This window comes from Rhinopithecus roxellana, chromosome 9 (assembly GCF_007565055.1).
Source record: "Rhinopithecus roxellana isolate Shanxi Qingling chromosome 9, ASM756505v1, whole genome shotgun sequence".
NCBI lineage: Eukaryota > Metazoa > Chordata > Mammalia > Primates > Cercopithecidae > Rhinopithecus > Rhinopithecus roxellana.
Window position 1 is genome coordinate 45,347,142 of NC_044557.1, and position 8,916 is coordinate 45,356,057.

The following is an 8,916-nucleotide window of genomic DNA, read 5'->3' on the forward strand; positions in this document are numbered from 1 at the left end:
CCTTGAAGTCATTCAGTCAATAAATGTTGGATGCCTGCGATGTGTCAGGCCCGGCTCTGTGCGCTGGAGATACAGCAGTGAGTGAACAAAACAATTTGAAATCCTGTCTTTGGGAAACTTAAAGCAATATCAGATTATTATCATTATGTGCTTTCTACATGCCAGACCATGTACTTAGTGGTTTGCAATTATTATTAAATTGAGTCTTCCCAACAACCATGTTTGAAGACCGAGAAGCTAAGAAACTTGCCCGAGATCACACAGAAACTGACGGACCAGAACACCTCAGGAACGTCTCTGACCATCTGGTCAGTTACAGACAACCCAGTAATTCTGAGTGGCCCTGTCTTGATTTTAATTGTGTTTTACTTTTTTTAATTGTCTGTCTTCTCCAGCTAACATCATTATAACCCTAGCACCTGAAACCTGCCACTGGGTTCCCCAGAAACACCTGGTTAAATGACTTAAGGATAATGAAATAAATAGGCAGAGAGTCAAACTCTGGACTGTTTGACAGCAAAGCCCTTCTCACCGATGTCTCTACTGCCTGCATGAGTGTCCAGAAAACTGAAAGCAACCCCTTCCTGGATGACTCAGTTGAATTATTTCAGAGCTGTATGTCGGCTCCATTTTCTTAAAGAGTAGTTGAGTAAAATGAGTCTAATATGAATGAGATCTGATTCTGTGGAAGATTTTTAAATCTTTAGCCCTTTTCGTCTTTAGAAAAAAAATAAGTGCAGCTCGCTGCCAGTGCTCATTTAATTTTACATAAACTTGCTCTTTGAGGCTGAAGCAAATCTCACTGACTTTCAACATGAAAATAAAATGTAAAAATTGTTCTTCGAATTCTTTCTAAACAGAACTAATATGAGAACTGTCTGCATCATTGGAATTGTCTATTTTGGAAAAATCAGATTCATCAAATGAATCTTTGGCCAACAACTGTTCGAGAACAATGGTAGGAATACCACGTTTTTTAGGTTGACATTCTCAGTGAATGAGAATTGCTGTATTTTGTAAATGGAAATACCACCTCTAAAAACAGAATGCTATGAAGAGAATGATGGATTTTGTTTCCAAAGTCGCTATGCTAGAGAGATGTGAAAATAATAATAAACGTGAGATACTTGGTGGAAGTTATCTCGGAGTAAACGCTGCAGCTGCCAGCGCCACTGGCAAGTACTCGGGGGGAGAATGGGAAAGGGTTAAACAGGTTCTCATTTGCCAGCTCTCCTGGTGTGATACCACTAGAAGAATCAGGGAGAAGTCAAAGCTGTCTTCAATTTTTGGAGGAATGCGTTCCCCTAAAAGGGCCTAGTCTGCTGTGGGCAGCAGGAACTTACCAGAGAAGAGGAACAGATTCAAAACCCGCTAGAGATATCATCCATAGGAATTTGGCAATGATTAAAGAGATGGTGATGCAGAAGATGTGGGAATGAGCTCTTTTGGGGACATGTTGAACTTTAAGCAAGTGTAGGAAGTCCAGGTAGAGACGCCCAGAGGGCAGCTGGAAGAGCCACCTGAGTTTGGGAAGGAAGAATTAGGAAGATTGAGAGTAGTCTGCTGAGAGGTGATAGTTGACATTGTAGAAGAGGTGACTGCAGAAAGGCAGGAGGATAAGATGATTTAGAAACAATTCTCCTTAGAGGATCTTCTTAGTGTGGATCCATCCTGTTGGAGAGAGATTTATCAAGGAAGTTGCTATGTGAGCTGGACAGAAGTGAGCTGCCCTTGCATGTGCAGAAAACCCTGCTGTGAGTAGAATCTAATACCAGTATAAAGGAGCCCGTTTGCATGGAACTATTTTGTTATTTTATAGTAGTTATTTCATCAATCATTATATACTCTATACCATTACTTGCCACTAGCCAAGTAACTTAAGAGTGTGATAGCTATCATTCAAATCTGTTAACCTTTCTTTGTGTGTTAAAAAGTCATTAGCGTTCTGGCCAATAGCAGAATAGTAAATATTGAAAGAGTTGTCTTACCATTTGAAGTGCTTTCTGGCTACAATAAATATTTGTTCAGGTTGTAGCACTGCCTGGGCAATCACTGGGTAAAAAGGCAGGATCAACTTCCAGTGCTAGAAGAAGCAGGAAAAATTACTAGGTGCAGGAAAAGTTGTATGGTGGATATCTCTTAACCTACTCTTTAAGTTTGAATTTTAAAGGGGAATTATCATTGTGTGCTCACATTACACAAGGCATAGTAAAACAAACCAAAAAGAGTACATGAAAAAGGGGTTATTTTAGAACAACAGTTTTAAAAAACAAAACTAAACAAAAACAAAAACAGGGTGATCCTGAATATTGCAAATCAAGAGGCCCAGCCTGTCATCCAAACCTCATGAAATTCACAGAAGTGGTTCCTCCCTCCTTGTTAAGCTTTTTCTGCACACGGAGTTGGAAAGATAAGCTTGCCAGTTGATGCTCTGCAGTTCTTTCTTCATTTCACCCTGATTGTTTTCTCCACAGTCAAATGATGGTGATAACTGATAACCAACATCTTAATTAGAGAGGTCAAGATATCAGTTTCTGGTGGGTTAAAATGCTCTTAGAGTCACTATTTTTATTTTATATGTAACAACTTCCTTGATAAACCTTTCTTCAAGAGGCTGGATCCACACTAAGTAGATTCTGTGAGGATCCTTTGTCTCTGACTTCATCTTTCTGCTTTAGTGCAAACACCTCTTGTCCTACAGTGTTAGCTATCACCTCTCAGCAGACAACTCTCAGTCTTCCTAATTCTCCTTCCCACACTCAATTGTTGGTGATTCCAGCTGCCCTCTGGCTATCTCTACCTTAATTTCCTACTTTACTTGAAGCTCAACATGTGTCAAAAAGAACTCACCCCAAATCTGCTCCTGCATCACCATCTCCCTAATAATTGCCAAAATCGCATAGATGATATCTCTACCAAGCATTTTGGATCTGTCCCCCTCCTGTGAGTTCCTGCTGCCCACAGTCAAACTGCTTTCATTCATTATTTCTTGGACTATTATAAAAGCCTTTTAACTGGCTTCTATTATTTTCAAATACACTTCTGTCTGCATGCTGCCGTTCATCAATCTCTAAATCCTGTGTGCAAGTTGCCATTAATCTCTCTGCTGTTCAACAGCCTTGAGCAGCCCAGCCTGGCATCTAGGATCCTGCACAATAGGGTGTCTCCCGATATGTTCTTAAACCTAAGTGCATGCTCCCTAAACTGGAGTTCTCACCCTTCCCTAAACTAACCAGTCCTTCCCTGACTCCCAGGGTTTTCTTACACTATTTCTTCTTCATGATATGCCAGTCACATCTCTATATTTCTGAATTTCATCTATTCTTTAAGGCCTTCAAGTTCAAAAGCCAACTTTTCCACAAAGTATTTACAATTCCTCCTGGGAGTTTTCCCTCCAAATCTTTATCACACATTGTTGTCTAATTTCATCAAACTTTCCTTATTTTTTCTTGGTATTAGAGTTATTAGTATAATTTATATTAATTTAAAATGTGTCCTATTTGTTAATAAGACACATCAATTTATGTGTCTTATTCTCCCTAAACCCCCCACACCCCCATGCTGGATGTGGTACAGCAATCAGGTGTGAAAAGAAAATAAGTCTCAGGACCACGAAATCACTAAGCCAAAGGGAAAAGTCAAGCTGGGAACTGAATAACAGGTAAAGCTGCCTCCCATTTAATTCCTAAATAAGATAGCTACAAAGATTTTTAAAAGCTACATGCCTCTCACAATTTTCTCATTAGGAGATTCCTTGTGGTTCCCAAGATCTTTACCCTAAAACAGTTCTGTTGAATTTCACATTCATAATGTAAATTGATAGGTACTGGAGAAAGGATAGAACTCAAAGTCATCCCTCAGCTCACCTGAGACAAATGCATATCTGACTGCTTCCTTTGCCCTATGTTTATTTTAACTTATGTAAAAATGCAGATTCACTGAGCCAGATGAATGCAAAAGTAACTATTCTGGCCAGGCGCAGTGGCTCATGCCTGTAATCCCAGCACTTTGGGAGGCCAAGGGGGAGCAGATCACGAGGTCAGGAGATCGAGACCATCCTGGCTAACATGGTAAATCCCCATCTCTGCTAAAAACACAAAACAAAATTAGCCAATGGTGGTGGCATGCCCCTGTAGTCCTAGCTACTCAGGGGGCTGAGGCAGGACAATGTTGTGAACCTGGGAGGCGGAGCTTGCTGTGAGCCGAGATTGCGCCACTGCACTCCAGCCTGGGTGGCAGAGAGAGACTCCGTCTCAAAAAAAAAAAAAAAAGAAAGTGACTATTCTTCTGCCCACCTCTCACATGTGAACGGCTGATCAAAGATTCAAAAGAATGCAACCATTTGCCTCTTATCTATTCACACCTTTAAATATTTTTTCCCTTTTCCCCACTATCTACCCTTCCCCCTTTAAATACTGAAGCTCTGAAAATCATCTTTGGAGAAAGTCACAGACCTGTCACCCAGGTGCATGTCCCTAACCTTGGCAAAATAAACTTCTCAATTGATTGGGACACATCTCAGATACCTTTTGGTTTACACAAGAAAAAGCAGGTGCTTTGAATCCTAATTCTAACACCCATCTGCATAGTCAGGGGCAGTTTCCTTATCCATTCTACACTTATTTTTTTCTCATTTGTGAGAAGAGAGTAACACTCAACTTTTTCAAATTAAATTAAATCATGTATATTAACTACCAGCTACTCGCTAAATGCTCCTCTTATTAGCTATCATTATCCAAAGGGGGAGCACTCAGCCTTCCCATCTCCAGACCCCTGCAGTGCCCTTGCCCACACCTCCAGAAAACAGGTGCTCCGAAGCTTGGTTGAACTGAAGGACCTTGTCTTCAGGTGGGTCCCTTTGCTTAATACTTATCTCAGAATTTAGAAGTCATTTGACAAATACTTTGCTGACTGATGGAGCACTAAAGGATATTTTCCCCAATAAATTAGTCAGTCTCCCTTGCCTTCCGCCATGATTATCAGTTTCCTGAGGCCTCCCCAGTAATGCTAGAACTATGAATCAATTAAACCTCTTCCCTTTATAAATTACCCAGTCTTGGGTATTTCTTCATAGCAGTGTGAGAACGGACTAATACAAGTATTATAAATAATCTAGAGGTGATTTAAACTATAAAGGAGGATACCTATGGACTATATGCAAATACTATACCATTTTATATTGGGCATTTGAGCATCTGTGAATTTAGATATCCACCAGAGGTCCTGGAACTAACCCTCAAAGACACCAAGGGAGGATTGTGTTAACGCTTACCCTTCAAAAACGAAAAAAAAAAACAAAAAAAATCTCAGCTTGTTGTGAAGGTTCACAACAGAAGGAATGTTGCTGCAGCTGAAAGAAATCCAGTCTGAACTTTATGTCAGTGCATGAAGCTGGAGGTGAAAACCCTGAGATGAGGAGAGGGGGATCAAGCCTAATGACCTTGTAGTCCATATTAAGGAATTTAGACTTCATCCCAAAACTGAGGAGCCATTAAGCTGGTGATCACTGATTTGCATTTAGAAAGACTATTCGAATGTCTACAGCCCTCACACCTCACCCTTCATCATGTGTAAAGTCAGATGAATGATAAGGGGTTAACACTTGAAACTCTAAGGTAGTAAACGAAATTCAGAATGGAGAACACTATGGTGGGAAAAACCCAAGCACCATGCACACAGTCCTCACTGCCCTGAGTCTGCCAACTCTGAAGTGGCCAGACAAGCTGCTGTCACTTTGAGGTCAGGGATATGAAGGTATGTTGCCAGTTACGAGACTAAATCAATGATAATGTTATTACATTGTTCCTCAACATAACATAAATAGTAATCGTATACTTCTCTTATATTGTTCCTCACAAACCCCACCTCCATTACTCCATCATGCAAGCAAACGCAATCTCTAAGAAAAAAGAAAAGGAAAGTGGACATATAGTAGTGTCTAAGCGCCCCCTGCCTTGTACCCCTGGAGATACAAGCTCTCAAATGTTTTTATTAGTGAGTCAATTATTTAACAGGTATATTGAAATATATTGGTGGGAAAGTATTCTCAGATGTGATAACAAAAGATAAGTATTTTATTTTCTATACGTTTGTGATTAATGAACATCTTTTAAGAGCTGAACCGGGAAGGCAACTGAAATCCAGGCCATAGTGAGTACAGGACACCTATGGCTCTGCTGAAGGGAATGTGAGTTAGCCCATGACCCAGAGTCATTCAATTTATGAAGGATTCCCTTGGTTTTAATACTATTTTACTAAACTCAAATATTGGCTAATGAGGTTATTTGAAGAAAAAATAATGTTTCAGAAATGGAAATACCTAATTATAAGATGATTCCTTACGTGTAGTTTGTCATCTAGTGTTAATTTGCGGGAATTAAAAAAGGCAGGTACAATAGTACCCAAGGAGGCTTATCAGGTGGCAAAGCAATATTTTAATTTTAAGGTATCAAGTTGTGTCCTAAGACCCTCTAAGGTTCCTGGAGGTGGATGAGTAGGTGGGCATGTGAATTGGCTACTTTTAAGAAATCAAGCCAGACACGGTGGTCCTTGCCTGTAATCCCAGCACTTTGGGAGGCTAAGGCAGGAGGCTTGCTTGGGCTCAGGAGTTTGAGACCAGCCTGGGCAACACAGAGACTACATCTCTATAAAAAGTAAATAAAAACAAAAAAGCCAGTTGTGGTGGCTCACACCGTGTAGTCCCAGCTATGCAGGAAGCTGAAGTGGGAGGATTGCTTGAGCCTGGGAGGTCAAGGCTGCAGTGAGCCGTGATTGGGCTGCTGCACTCCAGCCTGGAAGACAGAGCAATACCCTGTCTGAAAGACAAAAAAAGAGTTACATCTAGGAAACAAAATGGTTCTCAATTCTGGCTGCTTGGTATCACCTGGGAAACTTAAAAATTACAGATGGCCAGGTGACCCTCCAGACCTGGTCAGACACTCAGGTGGGATGCCAGCAGCGGCTTATCTATAAGCTCCTCAGGTGGTTCTAATGTACAGCCAGCAGGAGGACCACCAGGCAGGGGGTTAAGACTGTGCACCCCTGCCGTGTCTCTGCAGAAGTGTCATTGCTTAGCTATGTCACCCTGAGCAGGGAAATTGGGCTAATTAACATCTATGTGCCTCAGTACAAGGAGGATAATAACATTTGCTGGGGTTATTGTGAGGTTTAAGTATGATCATGAATATCAAGTGTTTAGCATAATGCCTGGTACATTGTGCTCAGCAAATGCTAAATATTATTAATAACATTTTATCAAGGAAAATATTTCATGAATTACTTAAAGAAACTACCTAAGGGATATGAAGGTATTATATAGGACATACTGGAAATAAGAACATATTACCTATGGCCTATTTCCATTCCTCTTAAACAGGTAGCCTGGTGGGATTGAATATTGATATCCAGTTCCATCTGGGAAGCTTGCTACTTCTTTTCCAGTGCTTACCTAAAGTGCTTTATAACACATTGAATTATTCCCAATTTTTCCTAATCTCTGTCTTTGGGGTCAAAATATCAAATGCCCTAGCAAATTTAAAGTCCTTTTGGGTCAGATATCCTTTCCTGGATTAAACAGGGAATAGAGCCACACCATCTACAGATGTGGTGACAGTGGGCACAGTCCTGTTTGTTGGGGACAACTCCCAGAGAAAGGAAAATCACTGTAATTTATAGTTAACTTCACAATCATAAAAAAGTAATCTATTAGTGTAGACTGTTCTGGGCAGAATGACTGTCGTCTGAAAAGGCTCAGAGGAGGCCAGTGAAGAGCTAGTGTTCCAGTTAGGTTGGAGAATTCAAACATGACTTATGACAAATTGGATATGAAGACTAGGGAAAGAGAAAGCTCAAATATATTCGGTGCTAATTTGAAAGCACAGAGGAGAATGCTGCAGTAGAGTAGCAGAAAACCGTGAGCCAAAAATAGTTAGAAATATATTGAGCAGATCAAGTATGGGCAGGAGATGCAGGGGGAGAATTCAGATGAGAAATATGGGCTGTAGGTCAAGACTGGGGAGTCAGTAGAAAGGAAGTGATGGTTGAAATCATGGGGCATGCATGGGTTTCCTCAGCGTGACTTGACAGTCAGAAGGGAGACCACCAAGGAGAGCACTCTACAGAGCTGTGTTATCACCAGAGAAGAAAAGTCAGCAAGGGAAACAAAGAAAGGAACAAAGAACATTTCAAAATGGGATTTTTTAAAAAAACAGAACAAGCAAGGGGGAAAAACTGAAGAGAGGTTAAGTTCAAAGCAGAAACAAGTTGGCTTCTGTAAATTATTAGGATATCATTGGTGATATCAAAATGTGCAGAATCATTGGAAGTCAGAGCTTCAGCCAGATTGCAATTATCCACATTATTGTGTGTAACTGGAGTCTATTCTTTTCATTGCTATAGAATATTCTTCATGTGATTAGACCACACTTTTTTTAAAAAATCCATTCTGTTGATAGAGTTTTGCATTGTCTACTGTTCAGGGCTATTATAACAAGATGCTGCTATGAACATACTTGTCCATGCCTTTTTTTGTGCATTTATTATGGATAGGTGCAGAGGAATGGAGTTGCTGTGTCCTAGGCCAAGCTGAAAATTGGCTTTAGTAGACACCACCAGAATTTCCCAAAGTAGTTATACCAATGTACACCCCTGACAATAGCATATGAGAAGGCAAGGTGTTTCACATGCTTACCAATCCTTGGTATTGTTGGGGGTTGATTTGGCTTTTATTGTTGTTAGATTCATGGTTTGCTTTAATGATTCTGGTATATGTAGTGGAGTAAAATTATTGATTTAATTTGCATTTCTTTGATGACTAACAATACTGAGCACTTTTACATTCACTTCGTGTTTGAATACATTATTTTGTGGAATATGTATTTAAATTTTTTGCTTATTTTATTGTTACATAGGAGTTAT